Here is a 20,738-nt window from a genome sequence, read left to right on the forward strand (position 1 = left end):
CAGGGGTTAGGAGGAACCTGGGGCGCGCTTCCCATCCACTTCTCTTTCTCCATCGAGAGATGGAAGGAAATTAAAGTCCTCTAAATCAAATCTTGTATAAAGTCTAAGTTAGATGAGGTATATCCAGCAGAGCAACTGTCATGAGGCTTTGGCAGAGATGCAAGTGCGCAGTCATTAACCTCCAATTAGTCTTTAGTGAATGAATTTGAGGGAATGACTGATGTAGTGCCTGTAATAGTGTAAAACAGCAATCTGATGAGTGGGAGGAACAAGGACCTGCAGAGAGCTGGCCGAAGGCTCCTGGGTTGTGTCTCTTCCCTTCCCCCTTGCTCCTGGGTGGATCAACAGGAGGGGAGAGCAGTCGTGTAATGGCTTTTGGCCATTGCCCTGCGATGTTGGTTTGACACGTGCAATTTACTTGGAAAAGCTTAAGTAGCCTTAACAGCAGAAAGTCCGAGCAGAGCTGACAGTAGTGGTCTCCCCTGTTGTCAGTCTGAACAAAGAGATTAAGGAGGGGATGAACGCAGAGACCAAATTGCCATCTCCCCCCCTGTGGGTGCTGCCGTATGAAAGCAGGTGGGAGCTGTGGCCGTGCTGCGGGATCTCGCTTTGCCACCCTGCCCTGGCTTGAGAGAGGATTTTGCCATCAATGCAACTTTCAGTTAAAAAATACATCGCTGCTGCATGTGCTGTGTATGTCCTGTCTGGTTTTTGTGGCTGCTGCGCGGGAGGCTGACACTGCAGCTCACCTCCCAGTGCTCTTTTTTCAGAGGTGTTGGGCATTTTCCCACTTCTGTAGCACGGCAGACCAAAAACATCTGACCATTAGCAAGTAGAAGAGATGTGTTTCAGGAGGGGTTTATGGGGCTTTACCGACTCGAGATTTTTGTCAAGGGTGGTGATTGTTTGTGAAAAGTAGCCCCTCCACCGTGCTCAGTTTTACTGAGGATAAGCACATCACCTTTCTGTGAATCGCTGATTCGCTAAGGTACTCTCGTGTTGACGAGTCAGTTGCTAAACATAAAAGAAGCACGTATCCCCCGGGGTTAGAAGGTAAAGACTAAATAAGAGTTATGGCAGCGGTACCACCGTGGTCTAACCTTACCAGTCTTGGCTGTATAATTCATTGTATTTTCTGACATCGCTCACTTTGCCAGATACACCAGGTGAACGGTGGAGCTTGAGGTGGTGACATAGATGCTTTGCGTTTTATTCACTGAATGTAGATAGATGAATGTATTTAATTGATAGTTCTACGGAGAAACAATACTGCTCTTTTATAATGTAATAGCTAATATTTATGCTGCTAAAATACATATATGATGCATAACAAGTATTGGTTTTGGCTGAAAATGGATTCGTACAGATTAGTTTGTATGCTTTTCTATGTGCACACAGTACAAATGAACTCTGTGTATATCAGATGCATGCTATATTTAATCACAACTCAAATATATGACACTGATAGCAGCAGTTCAAAGTTGAACTGTGTTTTAGAGTCATATTTTCTTAAATTTAGGTTTTTGCCCTGCTTTGGTGTGTGAAAATCTTGTTGTTGATCCCCAACGATCAGCATTTGCTCCCTTGCATATATCGCAGTTGTGGAGTTGTTGGTTTTTAATTGGTTAGTGCATACATCAAAAGCGTGAAGGTTTTTTAGATGAAGGTGCTCTGACGTTGAAAGGTCCATAATTCGTTCACCGACAGTTTGTTCATAGAAGTCTGCTTTCAGGAAAAAATGAATAGGAGAGACTTCATAACGTATTCCCAGAAATGCATTCAGAAATTGAATTAGGTAATCAGTGAGCTCAAAAATATTACTGATCACTTTTGAGTCATTCAGAGCTCCTGCGGAAGCAGAAACAGATAGGCTTTTTCCTCTGCAGTATCAGTACATCAGTGTGCAGCTAGGACTGCTTTTAACTTTGCAGTGGAAAGTTCCTTATAGCCTGAAAACTCCTTTTTGCTCCGTCAGTTTAGACCGCAGTCAGCACCAGCCACGTTGCTTGCTCGGAAAGCCCTGGAGGCACGGCGTGAGCGCGGCAGCGTGCCCTGCTGTTTGCCTGGGCGTGAATTACAGCGCCTCTGATGAAGTCAAGGATGTGAACCGGCTTGGACCGACAAGACAAGTCCCCGCTATTTGTGGGGAGTCTCTCCTTTCCCCAGGTGAAGGAGCAGCTGGCTTTCCCCATCTGCTGCTAAATGGTCCAGAGCTTGCACTGGTCTGCACCAGCACGGCCTGCTGCCCCTCGCTGGGAGGGATGCTGTGAGCACAGGGCCCCCCACGTGGCTCCCGGTGCAGCCACACAGGCAGAAGATTATTACTATTATTACTGCTATTGTATTTTAAAAAGTAAATTAAAAGTGAAGTTCTTCAGAAGACAGTGTTTTAAGTATTACAGTACCCAAGAATTCCGTGGAAATCTACAGATGTTGTCAGACTTAAACAGTTCCCCTGTTTTAATACTGAAAAATAAAAAGCAAAAAGAAAAAGTGTTACTAAACTTCTATAAAAAGACTTGCATGCCGAAGACAAAAGACAGCAGGATGTAATCTCATTTTCCTTGCTCAAGACAATTAGAAATACCTCCCCCTAAAAGGACTGGCATGCATTTTTCAATGTGGGAAATACCCATGTGTTTCTCAAACCATGTGCACTAAGTAAATCTGACAGTTTATAAGGATGTAGTAGTTTGTTATATATTTATATATTTACTTAAGTGTGGCCTGGATTGTTTTCAGAAGCAAAGATCAGTAGACTGCAACAATCATGTGTTAGACCTTAAGGAAGCGTTTCACTGTATATTTTATTTTGTCTGCCGGACTATTGTCTCGTCTAGCTTTCGAAGGAAGAAAAAACAATGCAAATATCAGCAGAACTTTGAAGCAAACGAGAGATTTGGTCACTCCATAAAGCAGGATTTTTTTCTTTCTTTCCCAGGAAAGGACATGGTAACCACGCTAGATATTTTTTTCTCTGAACTAAACTTACTCTATGCAATTTTCATGTCTGGAAATTTCTCAGTAATCACTGAGATATGATATTTATCTTACTAATTCTTACATACACCCTAGCCTTTTATATAAAGCAGTGAACGTGGGAAAAATGGGAAGCTTCTGAACCGTTAGCCTAATATGGCAGTCTGCCAAATGATTCTTGCACCTTTTAGCTCTCAATATGTTGGATAAACGTTTGTCAAGTGAAATGTTCAGGTTTCCCAGAAGGCCTTAACAAGTCATGAAGCGTGTAACTTACAAACTGGAATTTCTTAACAACTTGTGAACAAGGCAATGCACACATCAACAGTATGTAATTTATACGATTGGCTCTTTGGGGCTGTGTTGGCTTCTCTACTGTATACCAAGCGTCATTCTGGTATTTTAAGGATGTTTAAGGATATGTGATTTTTTTTTCTAATGCGCCTTCTGTCTCCCTGTTGGAATAAGACAAGGCTCTGCTCTGACATCCCTGCGAGGTGCTCCTAGGCTGGCTTTGTGCTGCCTGGCTGGTTTCCCGTGGTTCTGGCCGATGGGTAGTCATGCCAGCCCTTCAGCTTAACGCCAGTCGGTGTCCGCAGCCCCAGTTAGCTCTTTGCCAGCTTGGGCTTGTCCCTGGGGGATTCCCTCTCCTCTCCCAGTTCTCTTTCTGTCTAGGAACTCAGCAATTGCTCTGAAAAGAAAATTGGCGCAAGGCGTTTTTTCAACGCTTGCACTCTTTTCTCTCTCCTTACAGCTCTTCTGTTCTCCAGCACAGGTAAAAGTTCTTCACCATCCCTCCTTTGCTTTCTCTTCCGCTTGCCCTGCTGGTCATGAGCCATCTGTCATTTCTTTTTGTTGCTTTTACATCTCTTCTCTTACTGTCCAGCCTCACCTCTTGCTCCTTCTGTTTTACTAGCAACATAAGCTCATTTGATTCCCTTCCAGCTGGAGGAAGAAGGCCAAGCCACCACATTTGCACCTCTAGGTACCTTCTGCAACTCTCTTTTCCTTTTCATTGCTAAAGTTCTTGTCAAGAGCTGTTGGTGCATACCTCTCCCTAATGTGCCCTGTGCATTTTCCGTTCCAGCTTTGCACGCTTTATTCTGGGCAGTGTCTCTACTGACCTTCCTCATCAAGGTTTACAACATGCTCTTACTGACAGCTGCCTTCAGTGTATTCCCTGATGTTGTTTTTGAAATCCTGCCCATGCTTTTGTGCTCTTGTCCTCTTTGAGTGTTTCTGCCACCACAGCAACTTGCTTGCAGGATCCTCCCCGTTTGGTATTTGTTCTGTGTGGTTGTGCCCTTGGTTGTTTGTTTGTGTTTTCTGCACCTTCTGGACAAGATTACCTTGAGATAAACTGTAACTCCTTTCTGAAGTCTTGTCCATGTTGCAGCCAACTTACCTTCTGCATGGGCCAGAAATCTCTCTCTTGCTTCCCAACATACTCCTGCGGACATGGAGATGTCAGCTGGTATTTTTCTATTCCATAACCTCTGACTTTTCCCCTTTTCCAAACAATAACCAGCAATTCCTTATTTTTGATTATTTCAACACTGTCATCCCTTCTTGCGACTCAGATTCCCAACAAGAAAATCCTTAATTCAGGGATCCCTCAGGTAATTGTGACCACACTGTACCTAAACCTTGCCAAATTCTTCCGCATGCATCTCTTTGGTATGCCTCTGTACTGTTAAAACTGTATCCAGAACTTACGTTTCAAAATCTGCACATCTGTTACTGTGACATGCTCTGGAATACCTCTCATGACTGTTCTTCTTCCATTCAGTGCTCAGAGCTCAACTTCCACCCTCCTCTGTGTTTGTGTGGTCACTGCAGAGGGTCTGGACAGTGGCGTAGTGCCACGAAACCCCATCTCAGCGGTGGTTGTAAGAGAAGGTGAGCTGTCGTGGCAGTGACACCCACCTCAACAGCTTGTGCTGGGTTGGAGGAGCAGCAATAACTAAGCATTTTTGTTCTTCTTCAAGTTTGCTATTACTAATTTCAGCAATTTATGTATAAAATACTGTCTTCAGTGGTCAGTAAACCTGCTCTACAGATTGCAATCAAGCATCACGTGGCAATTCTGTCGCTAACATAAATGAGCTTTTATGTCTGTTGGCTTCATTTCACAGGGGAGCTATCCGTATTTGTTCTCAGATATACCGTAAGTTCTGCTCGGTTGCTGTTGGCTTGGAGATGATGTCAAAACAGAAAACAAGGGGGAAAGCAGTGAAATGGTTAAAAAAAAAAAAAAAAAGTAAAATATTTCAGGGAAACATTCTGGGCATGCTGTGGTGAAGACAGCAGAAGATGAGGCTGAATCAGTAGCTTCCCGCTAATACTCGGTGTCTTTTTATTTCAGGACAGTTGTGATTTTCCAGAATTGATTGACAGCCTGATTCAGACTAATTTTTTGCATGAAAATACACATTTTGATAGTACATATGAAAGGGATTTTACTCTGATGGTACTAGAAACAGCTTTTTCAGCACACAGATAAGACTGAACCTAAGTTAAAATTTCTACTTTTTTTTTTAATATATTCTTTATGACTTTTTCCTGTCATTTTTATCCATCTTTGATTGGTTTTCTAACTGCCTTTTGTGGGCAGTAGGTGGGGAACTGGTGTTTTGCCTTCTGGCAGCATGCAGTTTTCCACCAGGTTTTCACTGATGGATCCAAAGTAAATGCATTTACTCCAGTAGTTTGCAGCAACCACTTGTAGGTGCATTATAAACTAATTGTTCATTTGAGAAGTATTTAGCCATGTGTAGATGAAGTGATAAAAGGGGGAAATGATTTGTACGAGCCACTAAATTGAAGTGAGGCTCCATAAAAGGTGCTGATCTGCATCAACCCAATGAATGGACTGTGAGGAGCTTAGGCACTCCAGCACAAAGGAGGGAAGAAGTATTATACTAGCAGGCAGACTAAGTGCACTGACTGACAGGATATGGGCTTTGGAGGCAAGAAAAGATAAAAGCAGAACAGAGAGAAGAAAAAGAACATCCCAGAGAGACAGTAGTGTCGCTTAAAAATGGCAAGTGAGATCCTTTTCCGTTCATTTTTTTCATGTTTTTAATTATTTTTTAATCTTTGCTTTTAGTCTTAGTCTTAAGACCTCAGTTTGTAGCCTGAGAGACAAACAGGATATACTAGATATACTATGGCTGCCTCTTCACATGTCTTATAAAATTAATGATGACGACTGCCTCACTTATAAAGATCAAACTGTATTTATTCAAATGTAAAAGAATTACTTTACAGTAAGAAAACTAGTCTTACCATCATTGTCCCAAAACTCCATCACAGTGGAAGCTGAAGTGTGAATAAAAAGCAATTCAGCTCACGCGTTCCCAATTGAAATTCATAAGTGTGGAAGAGGGAGGCTGAATCTGATTTCTTCTCTGTGGAATTCTGCTTTCTGGCAGCCTGCAAGGATGGACACCAACAAGCAGTTATACATTTTTAAAGAGAAGTAGTTCAAATAAGTGGATTTTGAAATGCCTGTTGAAGAAAAACAAGCTTTCTAGCACTGTTATTCTCTTTTTGCAGGGTGGAGTACTACAGTATTACTCTGCCATCCTTCAGCCGTCTTATTTGTTCTAATAAGGGCAGCAAGGCTATTTTGCTCAAGCTTCCAGTTTGGGATTCTTAACTGGTCACAGTTGGTCAGGTAATGATTGCAGTTTTGCTATGGACTGAGGAAACTTGAAAACATTGACTTGGCCAACAGAACACCACCTGAATTTTCAAGTCCTCGTTTTTCCTTAGATGACCGATGTGGGAAGCAGTGCTGCTGGAACCCTGACACGTGAATAATGTTTGTCCTTCAGCCATCTCTTCTATGTGCAGTGATGGGGAGGTGGAGAATTACTCAGTGTTGCCTCCCATCCCATTTCAAATGTTGAGCAATAAGTATAGCGTGGCAGTTTTTTTCAATTAAAAATATGAACAATATTTTTTTTTTTTTTTAAAAAAAGGAAAGACAGCAGGCAAAGATACCTGACCATTTGTGCCTTTTAATTTTCATCGTGGTGTCTCAGCATCGTGTATGTGTTCAAGCGAATCTGGGGCTGCCCGGTGCTGCTGGCCTGCTCCAGCCTCACCTCCACAACAACCTTCCTGCAGCCCGAGGTTAGTGGCAGAGAGAGGTGCCAAGACTGTCAGCATTAAGAAGTGATTTACTGAGCAAGGAGCGTACCAGTTACTAATGCGTTGCTGACGCTTTGCTCATCCTTGGGAAACGCGTTAACAGGCCTCAGCAAGACTGGTGGCAGTATTTCTCTGTTAGATTTATCTAACGGTAAAGGGCATGTGTCTGTGTATCTGAATTTGTGGCAGTGACTTCAAGTCCAGAGCTTCTCTGAGAAAACCAGTGAAGTGCTTAAGGAAAAAAAAAAAAAAGGAAGAAAACTGTCCATGTAGGAGTCAGGCTCAAAGGTGATCTGCAAACTAACATATATTCTACGTTTGTTAAACTGTCCCATAAAGGACATTAAGATACTAATTGCCAATTACTTTTTTTAATTTTCTATGTGTAAGCTCCCTTCAGAGCTGACAATGCTGAGGGATCATTTCATACAGTTAAGAGCTTGCACCTCATTAGTGTCATTGATTATCCCCTTTTGATCAATGTGCCTCTTCCCAATACTTTGTTCGGCAGTTACCACTGGAGAGCTGAAAAGATAGATATTTCTTCTAAAAATAGAATTGAGCTTATTTTAACGTGCAGCAGTGCGCTGAAAACATTGGGAAAGTACCATCCTTTTTATCCTGGAGAGCTGGTGTCTTTCTGGCATTAGAGTCATACTTTGCTGACAGGAATGAATAGAGCTCCTGGCTACAACGGGGTACTCTGGAAACTGTCCTGGTGTGTGCATCCGTAGCATATTTGTCAGTGGCGGTGCCATTGTGAGGACAAACTTTGTTCTCGGTAAAGGCACTGAAAAAACAGGGGTCATAGCGGTAGAATAGAGAAGAAAAATTTGCCCTCTGCATTCCATTTCTTTAATTTATTATTTTATGTTACTTTATTTTTAAATTGAACAAGTCTAAAATAGACTCGTTGAGACCTGTTGTGCTCTCTGGACCATTTCAGATTGTAAGTACTGTAACAAATAATGTGGAAGTTACCAGCATGTTGTGGCATTTCATAAATTGCGGTTTGCGTTCTAGATACTAATCGCCAGGTGAATATTTGTATAGATGTACTTCTCTTAGTCAGAGGACAATATACAGTTTCCAGGAATTATAGATAAGAAGTAAGATACTGAAGTGAAATCATGCTAGCTGTGTTCCTGATGTAGCTGGTGAGGTGAACAGAATTGTATAGCTAATCAAAAATAAATTGACTTAGGCTTAATTAGGTTTATAACACTAATGTTTCTGGGTTTTGTTGGTTTCGGTATTTTTCTGTTTGGGTTTGGTTTGGTTGGTTGATTGTTTTTTAAAGGGACCTGTTGTTTTTCACGTTACCAAATGCAACTGGAACAGCATGAAACCTGGGCTCCTTGTACAGCCTCTGAGACGTTTCGGGAACCTGTTCCTGGGGTACGCCATTTATTCACGAAGAAGAGGGGTGTTCATGTTCATCCAAGAAGGAACAATAACAAATGGAAACAAACAGAAGTACCTTCTGATGGTGTTCAAACACTGGGGAAATCCACCTCATTTGAAATGTCTGTGTGGTGGTGCAGGAAACTATGATATGAAGGTATTTTGACCACTTTTACAGAAACAGCTGCTGTCAGCATACCTTTGTTCTTGGAAGAAGTAGGGTGAGGACGAGAAATTGCACAAATTCAGTAATAGTGTGAACCTATGAAATCATAGTTACATTCTCTGTGGTGTGGCATTTCTTAATACACGTGCACTGTCCTTGTAAAATACCAAGTCTTAAATGGTCAAAAATTGTAGGAAATAAAAGTGAAAATTGATACTGTGCATAGATACAGAACATTGGTTGTATTTGATACCTTTTGAAAATGAAAATGTATTTGAACTTAAGAGCTAGAGTAGGTGTGATTGTATTTTGTGTTTATTTCTGTGCGCATAGGATAGGGATAGGGGATAGCTTACACAGGGATAGCTTAATTTGCAGTAGACTTAGATGATGTTGGTTGGAAGGGACATCTAGAGGTCATCTAGTCCAGCCTCTAGGTTGAAGCAGATGTGTCAGTGCACCAGATCAGCCCTGGCCTTGTCTAGTTGGGTCTTGGCTATTTCCAAGGATGGAGATTCCACCATGTCTCTGTGCCACCTGTTCCAGCATTGCACTACCTGAATTTGTCCCAGTGTCTACTGTGAATCTCCCAGACTTCAGCTTGCCCCTCTTGTCCCTTGTTATACCATCTTCCTCTACTTAAAAACATTTGGCTCCATTATCTTTGTACGCGCCCAAGTTACTGCTCAAGCAGTTGTAGGCTGCTGTTAGATCTACCCATAGCCTCCTCTTTGCCATATTAGAGCTGTGCTCTCTCAGCCCGATCTTGCAGGTCATACTGTAGGTTTATGACCATGTTGGTCATAAATTACAATTACAATTTAGAAAATTACAGTTTTCTAAACTGGGCACCAAAATTCAGGTACCGGAGTTTAATTCTGTGACTTGAATGGTTTGATTTATATTTTCAACTTGCTAAGTACCAGCATCAGTTCATGTTAAGCTAAAATATGTAGCCCTAGAGACATGGGCTATACTATAAAGCAGCTGGAATAAATGAATAACAACAAATAATTCTTTTTACATGATTTGTGAGAACAGCCCATATTTTGTTTCCATCACTTAGTGCAATGGCAGTAAGTTAATCCACACAGTCTTACAGTTTGGCGAGGGAACTGAGACATGATTTCCATCTTGTGAAGCATTGTACGAACAGGAACGTAACAGCCAACATTTGTGTTAGTTGCAAGAATTCCTTAAAAGCGTGACTAATTAGCGATGACTTAAGTTTTACAGCAAGGATAAAAGGAGCCGAACACGGGTCTTGGTAAATTAATCTTCTTATGCAGTCTGTGAACTGAGTTAGTTTAGGTTCACTGTTACTCTGTTTTGTGTTGTCAGTGGTTAATGTTTGGGTGGAACACACCGTAAAAGAAAATCCAGATTTATGCTGTGAGGAGAAAAAAAGACGGTTTGAACAATTTTTGTTACGTTGTAGCTTGAATTAGGATCAGCGTGGTGTTTGGATTAAAAACCCAAATCAAATTTTGTTCTGTTTTGTTCAGCCGAACTTGTTTTTCCTCAGACATGCTGAGGGTCCGCCCTGACCCCTCACGCGGTGCAAGTCTGCGCATCCAGCCGCACATTTGCGGTAACGGGGAGAACATGCAGGTTCAAAAATGTTTGTGTTTTGCCCTGTCAAACCTTGTAAATTGGACGTGAAGCTCACAGTTGTTGGCTCTCTGAGTTCATTCCTGGACAGGCTGTGGGGAAATAGGTCTTGCTGGAGAGCCCTGCTGCCCAGGCACGGCCCAGGACTAGAGTTTCCCTCTTCAGCTGTGGTGGTGTTGGGGTCTTCCCGCTGTGCAGCCTCTCACACCAAGAGCTTTCTGGTGTCAAGACTGGATGTGTCGAAGCAGAAGCTGGAGAGCTTGGGGCTTACTGCAAGCACCTTTGGGCCAAGCAACCCCAGTTCTTGCTGCTTTACTTGGGTTAGGACTGTCCTGAGCGTCAATGAAGCGACCTTCATGTTTGCATTAGGCCTTTGGGACACGAACATGGTTCCATGACTCTGATTCTTCTGCTATTGCCTGATTATCAGCACCTAATATTTTTTGTACTTATTTAAGTGATTGCTAGAGGGTCAGAGTCCATGCTCTGCCTTGCTTGCAGAAATAATAGATGAAGAAATGCGAACAAGGATTTTAAAGCATAACATCTAAACTCACAGCAGATATTTTAAGGAGCTGCTGCGTCTTCACTCCACCTTAAAAAGGAAAGAAAAGAAAAATCAGTCAGTCATAACAATCATAACCTGACTTTGTTATTGATAGTGAAGTTTCTTGATATTCAAAGAGGACTTCTGCATTTCCTTACAGGAAAATAAATGCCCAAAATGCATCTTGAAGAGCACTGGGAAAAGGTTTTCCTTCAAGAGAAAGATATGGAAAAGGGAAGGAGCGATGTATAGCAGTTTTATTCTACTTTAAGCAATACTGCTTTTTTTCCCCCCAATTTTTCCTTTTAACGAGAAAAGGCGCATTTGTGGTTTTTAGAAAAGGAAGGAGTGGGAGCAGTGGGACAAAGACAAGAGGCTTAATTTCAGCAAATGTAAGGGTAGCAGTATTAATATCCCATGAGATTCATAAGGATTTTGTGAAAGGAAGAATGGTTTCCAAACAAAACAGTTTCAGTTTTTGCCTTTGATGCAGTGTGAGACCAGAAAACAAACAAACAGGTAAGTTGTGGTAAGTGCAGCTATGGCAACAGCTCTAAAAAGGGATGAGATGAGCTCTGGAGGCCTCTCCCAAATATCCATTTCCTTGAGCCTAGCTTTAGGCTACATCTTTCTGTAAATAATCATGATCATGGCTATTGGTATTCTAGCTGTAGTTTAGACACAATTTATTAATTTAGTTCTTTAAATCTCAATATTTTTAATTATAATGAAACAGGTATATTTGCAAGACTGAAATAAAACGTCTTGCATATCTGAAAGTTCTTGCTTTGGAATGAGGACTTTTGAGTAAGCAGTGCTGGTGAACTTGGTTGTCTGCAGTCTGCTTTATGCCTGCCTCTACAGCCCTCACTGCTGCTTTGGGGAATGTCTGAGCTCCAAGGATGCCTCTGAAGGGAGGTGGCTTTTCCTTAAGTACAAATGTTTGACTGGTAATTTGAATCTATACTATGTTTTCATAATAAATATAAAAATAGAAACCATATGAAACTTAAGAACACAGAATAAATTAACTTGTAAAACAGTGAATTCATTTTAACTCTGGATAAAGAAGCAAATAGTGAGCTCATATAAAATAAAATTAGAAGAATAAAAAGAAACATGAATAAGATGATCAAAAATACTGTTGGTACCTACATAGCTACTGAAACTGGCCTGAGGTGAAGGTCAACTCTGTAGTCTGAGAGGTAGGCACTATGCTTCTTCAGCTGAGATCCTCCCTTGTAATATACTTTGCTTTTTGGTGGTTTATTACATGGTGATTTGGATTGCTTGGGTAAAAAAAGCTTTGAACTTCTCTTAACTGCCTGGCAAGTGTAATATTTTTCTCCTGCTGATATTTTAATGTGTTTTCATATTATTTCAAATAGTAATGTTTGAAACCTCTATGCCATTCAGACACTTCTCTTTTTGTCTATGAGTTTTCTCTCCATCTGTTAAAAAAGCGAGTCAAAAAGCCTTCCAAAAACATAAATAGCATTTGTAGGTGGAGAATGGTTATACTTGTCATAAATTAATTCTGCTTCTCTTTGAACTCTACAATAACTTAAAGTTATTCTTACAGAAATTACTGTTGCCACTTCCCATTTTCCAGCCAGTTTCTCATGATAGACAAATGAAAAAGCAATTATAACATAGTCAGCAAAACAGTAGAAAAAGGTCAAGACACAGACATAACTAATGGTTTGTTTTCTGACATCTTTCTGTGTTATCATGTTTTTCTACATAATCCCATCTGATCTGAATACATTGGGGAAAAAAGGATAGGCAAAGCAGCTGAATTATGTAGAGATGTTAATTAGTAGGAAGGAGGGACAGTAAGGTCTTACAACAGCATTTTCTAATTGAAGTCACAGAACTGGCATTTCAGCAATGATTTCTGCTTCAGAGATCAAGAGAGATTATTTATTCTTAGCAGTGTTCTGTCTGCAGCTCTCAAAAATTCAAGCAGGCCAAGTGACTTCGATCATTTGCAAACACTGCTGAAAATGCAGTGGAAGTGTATTGAGCCCCAAGGGTTCGTTTCCAGCCTGTGAAGCCACCAACTCCCATGCAGACTATTTGGTCTCCTTTCTAACTCTAAGGGGAGGGGATGACCACCGCTCCAGTTTTGCTTAACAAAAAAATTCATTTGAAAATACATCACTCTTTCAAAACAAGACAACAACAACAAAAACGTGCTACACAGACAGTGACTTTTCTTCATAATATGCATGTGAATCTTCTGAAACATATATCTAGTGTTAGGGTCATACACTCTTTTGCAGGCTTTCTTTCACCTACGTGTGGTAATAGTGAGACATGGTTAGTCCAGAAGACCAACTTCCAGTAGTGGCCTGAAGTAGATACGTAGTGAAAGTACAAGAATTGGTCAAGCATGGAAAAATGTATTTTGCTCATTCTTCCCTTTTTTTTTGTTGTTGTTGTTTTCTAATATCTGCAGCAAATAAATCTAAGAACATTTTCTTGAAAAATATTTCTACTTAACATGTTGTTTTTCTGGTAGTAAAACCTCGATCTTCTGCCTCCAATAAAGTCAGAAACATTTGGTAGAAAGAGCAAAGCTGAGGTCTCAAACACTGAAACCTCCTGGGCTCTCAGCAACAGAGGGTTGCTCAAGGTGAGTTTCAGCTGCCCGCACTAGACAATCTGCCTCACAACATTCTTTGTCACAAAAGATAGCAGCCTTTGATATAGAAACTTTTAATAGTGCTCTCCCTAATATTTGCACTGTTTATATGGATAGCTCACAGACTGCTGTCACTTACAGAAATATACTGCCAAAGGTTTCCGTTCTGTTTGGCATGCAGCTCTCCCTGTTGGTTACAGACGGACGCCTTTGCTGAGCCCAACAGAAATAGGGACTCGGTGTTGATAAAAGCTGTTGTTTGGTACTTGACGTGTGAGCAATGACTTAGTCCTTCGATATCCCCTGATGGGCCGCAAACCTTGGGGCCTTCTCAGACTCACGTAACCAAAGAAGGTATGCAGCTGGTTTCTTTTGTCAGCAATAGAAGAGCCAAAATTGTGTCAGATGCTAGGCAATGTGTGGCGGCCCTGTAGTCAAAAACTGGTTGTTCTCCACAGTCTGAGAAGATGAGCACCCTGTTCAGTAGAAGCTGGTCATTTAAACATCCCACAAACAGGTGATCATCTGCCATCAAGTGTACATCCTGACCACGCCCAAATAAGCAGCTAATTCTTTAACTATATTTCTGTTTGCTAGAATATAAGGCAAAGAACTGGTCATCAACTCTCATCATCCTAATCAAAATATGGAAGAATTATTTTTGTTAACAGTGTAAGCTGACTACACTGCCACTGTGGGTGTAGGGGGAAACAGAAGCTTAATTTATAAGGAAAACTCAGTTCACTGTCACATTGACTCCAGAAAGACAGGGGTGGCAGCCTGGCCGTGGCATCCTTTTTCTTTGTGATCCAGCCTCTTAGACCCTACCAGAGCTGCTGGCAAAAGTGCATGAAATCTGCAGTTAGCCAAGCAACTGTGAAATTGATATATTAATTTATCTGACGTGCAAAGTCTAAGCTGTTATTACCTGAGAGCACCTTCCTTTTTCCATCCCCGCATACTGTTCTGGTGCCAGACTGAGGGGTTGGTGGAGGGGTCTTACTGAGGTAACTTCAAAATTCATCCTTTTTTAGGCTCCCAAGGTGGCAGCGCTGCAGCAATGTGTCGAGGAACTCCTTTGTGGTGTGCTCTGTTGTCCTGTGGTCTGTGGGGGTTCACTCTCATCACTGTGAATAACAACAACAACAAAAAGCCCTCAGGACTGAAACGTGGTGTTGTTAGCAGGGCTGATTCCCACTCTTGCAGGACATCATCCTCGAGGCTGGGTACGTGGACTTCTCTGAGTCAGAGCTCTGCGGCCCAGCCCTGCATTGCTGCCTGGGTGCCTGCCAGCTCTCGGCATGGCAGCAGCCCGTGTCCCGCCGGGCACGATGTTGGATGTCAAGGCTGCTTGCCTCTTTCCACGCATCACATGCCAGCTATTTGCTCCGTCTGCTGCAAATGGGGGACTTAGGGCTTCTGGTGATCTCAGCGAGGCATCATCCAGCGGCAACCTCTGCTCTTCACCCTCCTGTCGATGGAGTACTTCCCGATTCCCCACCCCACTGTTAAATGGCACGCCGGTAAGCTGTTCTGCGCTACGCTGCTCTAATCACGTCCAGATTTGATGCCAGCTTTAGCAAAGTGCTCCTGCAGTTGTTACTAAGACTCTTAATCCCCAGCTATTGAAAAGCAATTACTCTTTCAGAGTTGCCAAGAGCAAGTGGGTGAGGAAAAACAAGCCCTAAGATAAGTAATTTCATGGTTTGGGTGGTTTTTAAGGCTTTTTTGTTTCCCAAAAAATGTGTTACATCTATCACCAGCCCCGATACTTCAGTGCCCAGCTTCAGCTTTCTGTATAGAAAGTAAACTGGTGAGAAGAGGCAGGGGAGCAGCTCTCTTTATGCTTGTCAGGGCATGTGTAGATTCTCAAAATGAAGATGTCACGGGTGCATGCACTCCTGCAATTAACCTGATAAATAAGCAGTATTCTCGAGAGAGCTGCAGGTACCCCGGGGTAACTGTTTCTTACCCCAGCTTATGATGGGGGGGGTAGTGTGTGAGGCAGCAAGAAGTTCTTGCTCCTTGAATTTCAGAGTAGCAGTTTCTTCTCACCTTGTTTCAGCTCCAGTATTACAGCCCTACAGCAAAAATAATAATAAATAAAGCATTCTTTGCATAAGGCTGCAATAACTTGGAATAGTGGGCAATGCTTCTCAGTCTTAGCAAGATCAGGGCTATAATATAGTTCTTCGTATTCAGTGTATCTGCATAAAGACGTGGTTTACTTAGGTTTAGTTCTGGCTGCCTCAACATCTTGCAAACGATAATCTAGCAAATGATAATCTATTGCTTTTCTTCTTACAAAATTTTTATGAAGCACAAACTTAGGTTGTGACGGAATGCATATAATTTTTCGCTTTTGGGAGTTACCTCAGGTTTGTTTTTTTTGAGTCCTTGGTGTCCTCCCCTCCCCTTATATTCCAGTGTTTCCAGTGGCTCCATTAATACATACTTCCCTCCATCAGCAATAGGGTCCTCATCTTCAGACACTGGTTGCGTAATTTATTTCTGCTTGTCATGGAAGTGCTGCAGCTGATCGATGGCAAACAGGTAGCTGCACCAGGGATTGAAACTTAGAGCTGCGTAGAGGAGAAATCCTGATGAGGTGACTGTCCTTCCCGACACATTGCCGCAGTGCCTGGGGTGCCATCCCATGGGCAGCTGCTGCTCTTCTCCTGGCTGGTGCCAGGCTCTGTTCTGTGGTGAGATGCCGGGGACAGCCCTGCCTGCAGGGAGACGGAAATCAAGCCTTCTTAAGAGTCTTCTCCATGTTATATCAAAACAGCCTGTGTTTGAGTATGGAATGTGACAGGGTTTGAACACAGTGTTCTCCTTGCCCATTTCTGCCTTAAGGTTGGTATGTACTTCTGCAGAAAGTGTTCCTGATATCAAAGCGGTTCTCTGCATCAAACATAAATTAAAAAAAGAGAGATTTTTGTAACTGGGTTGGAGCTCGGATGTACTCTGGAACGACAGATATTTCACATCGCGATTGGCCCAGTCCAGGTGTAAACAAGCGAGTGTCAGGTGGAGCATGATCTATTAATTCTTACTTTCAATCCAGTAGACTTCACAACTGATCCTGCTTCTTAGTGAACTGTCATAGATTTTTCTATAGCTAATGTGAAACAGAGCAGAACAGATTTTTTTTTTTGGTCTGCTGTCTTTTCCCTTGCTGTCTTTTTTTTTTTAAAAAAAAAAAAAAAAGGTACTGAGGGGAACTTGTGTTAAATTCAGTGTGACTCCTTGAAATAGCTGTATATGGTTACAGCACCAGACCTTCCTACGCACTGAGGTGGATTTGCTGCTGGATGCACTCTTTGATGATTCCCATTGCAGATGAGCAAGATTAAAAACACACCAGGGAATCAGCCACGCTGAAGAACTGGTGGCTGATTTTAAACTCTGTTTCTTGAACTTGCCAATCTCTTTAAGGTAGGGGCTGCCCTCGCCACATGATGGTTACTTCTGTGCAGGAGTGACCGATAGGAGGAAGATATGAAGATCTTTTTTCTCTCCCTTGGATCACTGTAGACCCCTGGGCAGCATGAGGCTGTAGCTGGATGAGCACTGTAAGCTGTCACTGAAAGAAGCCATTGCATTGTTGCTGGGCCCCACCTAGTAATTTTCACGTTTGTGTTGTCTTCTCCAGCTATTTGCACAGCTCAGGGTGGATCAGCTCAGGGAGTTTGATTAGTCTTAAAATCTTAACTGTTTAATTCCTTTACCACAGAATTTTTCAAGTGTGATCACTTTCCCTGTCCAGGTCATCATGCAGTCACAGAAATGCAAGTGCCGTTGGGAAAAAAGGCAGTGCTGGTATGGGAGCAAACGAAGTTTATGAGGAAGATGCCACTGTGGCCATCAGCATTAGCTGAAGGCATTGAGGGAACTGCACCAGGGCTGGGCTTTGTTTGTGCGACTGTTTCACCTAACTGGATGGTTTGTCCGTGGAGGAGGCTGTCCCGGTCGTGTTGGCTGCCCTGATGCCTGACATGCCATATAAAAATGGCTTCATTCCTGCTCTTTTAATGTCACAATATGTTTTCCCTATGAAATACTACTTCTCTCTGTGTGTGTAAGAGATGGGAAAGTTTGTGATTGTGGGCTTGACTTTCTGTAGCATGGCAGTGGGCTTCAAAAAGGGGAGTCCTCAGTATGGACATTGAGGTTTAGAGGTGATAACTGGGCACATTGCTTACCTTTATGGCATGCTGTGTTTTAACAGCAGCCCAGTCTCTGGCAGATCCTTTGCCTACACCTCAGGGATTTGAGGAGGAGAGGAAAAGTCCATTTCCTTTTTGGTGAAGTGACAGCTTGGCAGCTGCTCTTTTGCCTTGGGAAGCTGCTGCAACGTGGTCCTTTACAGATCTGTGGAGCTGCCATGTAGCAAGCAACCGTGCTGCCTGTTCACACTGGGACAGAAAACCACAGCGAGCCATCAGCCCTTCCACCCCATGTGCCAGCTTGCTCAGAGCGGGCAGCAGCAAAGCTCTCCCCCAGAAACCCAAAGGGATCCAGCAGAGGAGCCAGCCGTGCCCAGTTCTCTTGAGCCTGTAAGTCGTGGTTGGAGAAGGGGCAAGTTTCTCTTGGCAGAGAGCAGAAGGAAGGGGCGTATGTGAAGACACAAAGCATCAGTGCTAGAAGAAAGCGCAGGCTACCATGTTTTCTTCCTTTTCCCTGCCCCAGGAAAATTTGGCATGTGTGCTAGCGGTGTGTGTGCATGCCTTCCTGTGAAGGACAGGGCCAGAGTGTGCAGGAGGGTCTGCTTGAGCTTCTTGGAGGTTCTGAGTGTCATCACAAGCAGATGGTGTTTGAGGTTTGCTTGCCTCAGGAACTGAATTTATGACCCACTGTGGTGGTTTTACTCAGGTGGGCAGCTGAGCTCCACCACAACCGCTCTCTCACTCCACCTCCTCAAAGGGAAAGGGGGAGAAAATACGATGGAAAGGGCTCAAGAGTTGAGATAAGAACAGGGAGATCGCTCAACAATTACCGTCATGGGCAAAACAGACTCAGCATAAGGAGATTAATATAATTTATTGCCTATCTCTAGCAGAGTAGAACAGTGAGAAGCTAAAAGCAAACTAAAAACACCTTCCCCCCATCCACCCTCTTCCACCTCCTCCCCCTGAGCAGTGCAGGGGAACAGGGAATGGGGGTTGCGGTCGGTCCCTAACACTTCGCCCCGCCGCTCCTTCACGGTCCCTCTCTGCCCCTGCTCCCCGTGGGGTCCCTCCCACGGGATGCCGTCCTGCCCGAACTGAGCCTGTGGGGGCTGCCCACAGGCAGCAGCTCTTCAAGAACTGCTCCCACACGGCTCCGTACCACAGGGTCCATCCCCCAGGAGCAAACTGCTCCAGCACGGGTCCCCCACGGGTGGCAGCTCCCCCCAGACCCCCTGCTCCTGCGTGGGCTCCTCTCCACGGGCTGCAGCTCCGGCCCGGGGCCTGCTCCTGCGGGGGCTCTCCATGGGCCGCAGCCTCCTCCAGGCCACATCCACCTGCTCCACCGGGGGCTCCTCCACGGGCTGCAGCGTGGAGATCTGCTCCATGTGGGACCCATGGGCTGCAGGGGGACAGCCTGCTCCACCAGGGGCCTCTCCACAGGCCGCAGGGGAACTGCTGCTGCCCGCCTGGAGCACCTCCTGCCCTCCTGCAGTGACCTTGGGGTCTGCAGGGCTGGTGCTCACTCCTCTCTCCCAGCTGCTGTCATGCAGCAGGTTTTTTCCCTTCCTTCAATCTGCTCTCCCAGAGGCCCACCCAACATCACTCCCTGTCTTTGCTCTGGCCAGCAGCGGGTCCCTTTCGGAGCCGGCTGGAGCTGGCTCTGATCTGACATGGGGCACCTGCTGGGCTCTGCTCACAGAGGCCACCCCTGCTGCCCCCCTGCTACCAAGCCCTTGCCACATAAACCCATACACCTAGGGATAGTAGAGACCTGTTTGCTTTGGCAGTGTAGGCCTGTAAGTTTTCTCATCTATTCTTTTTCCCAGCAGCTCACAAATACTGCTAAAAAGGTAGTCTCTCTGGAGGTTAGACTTCAGAAAGGATGTAATGACAGGTATAGCAACAAAGAAAGCAGAAAAAGCAGCAAGAAAGGGGAGCTAGTAAACGTATTTATGTAAAGAGAACAAGGGAAGGATCACAGGCTGAAAATGGAAACCTCAGCAGATACCCCTGATGAGTTCCTGTAGCCAGCAAAAAGTCTGCTCAGTCACTTCCATCTAGGTGCCCTGGCTGAAATGGGATATCTGAACTGGGGTGACAGCACAATGTCATGGAGAATGGTATGAGACAAAGAGAAGCAGAACGAGTCCTTTTCCCGATTTCATTTCTCACGCGCTTTCTGGGAAGTTACGAAGGTGTCTGTCTCATTTTCCCTGCTTGTGTAATCATGCAGCTCTCACTGCTTGGCGTTTTCAAAGATCAGTCAGTGGGAACCAAACTGGCAAGCCGTGGTTTGAACTTGTCTTGTTTGTAGTGGGAAGTGCCTGTGAAAACTTCGGGAGGAAATGACTGCTTTTGCCCAGGTGTATTCAGGCAGCCGTATGTTGCAGAAAGCACTGGTGTTAAGTTTCTTTACTCCGCAGTCTGCTTTGACACTCCATTTATTATGTGTTTCCCCTCATGCAGAAGCAGTGTGCCATACCGTGGTGCAGAGACTCGCTGTTGCTGTCAGCGCAGGAAAAGACTGAAGTTGGCATCTCTCTTATCCCCAGCCAGAGGCTGCCCTGAAAGACACAGTTGTAAAATGTTCATCAGAAAAAAACTGAAGACAGATCCCTGAGAGTGAGTAAAAAAGCAAATCTACTTTTTTTTTCTAATGTTTTGTCTAAAATGCTTAAAAGTAATGCCATGCAGAAATTTATTTTGAAATGCACTGAAGTTCCTGGGTAAACAACAGAATGAGAAGAGCTCCAAGTTTTACACGAGGAGCCAAGTTACTGTATTTACGTCACATTGCTATGTTCTTTGAAACGTGCAGTCCTTGCTGCCGCCTCTGCTGTCTGTTTACACCCCTGCTATTGCATGTCTGAGGTTCAACGTTAGTGAAATAAAGTGTTGTACCAAAATGGGATTTCCCTAAGGAAGGCACCTGAGAAAAACTGGTTTGTCAAGGAAAAAGGTCAGCTGGGAGGGAGCAGCTCTGGGGCTGATATGAAGGCTCCGTGGGACAGTAACCAGGCAGCTGTATCAGGAAAGGAGATGTCATGTTTAGTG

General features: G+C 43.7%; 1 protein-coding gene across 1 annotated transcript in view; it reads left to right on the forward strand.

Moving 5' to 3' along the window:
• ANKRD6 (ankyrin repeat domain 6) overlaps nt 1-20,738 on the forward strand; it is a 116,833-nt gene that overhangs the window by 48,657 nt on the left and 47,438 nt on the right. The window contains exon 2 of the mRNA XM_035559537.2: nt 20,151-20,306. The gene's annotated coding sequence lies outside the window, so the exon portion shown is untranslated. The remainder of the gene's footprint in view (nt 1-20,150; nt 20,307-20,738) is intronic.

The sequence above is a fragment of the Cygnus atratus genome, chromosome 3 (genome assembly GCF_013377495.2).
Source record: "Cygnus atratus isolate AKBS03 ecotype Queensland, Australia chromosome 3, CAtr_DNAZoo_HiC_assembly, whole genome shotgun sequence".
In the NCBI taxonomy this organism is placed as follows: Eukaryota; Metazoa; Chordata; class Aves; order Anseriformes; family Anatidae; genus Cygnus; species Cygnus atratus.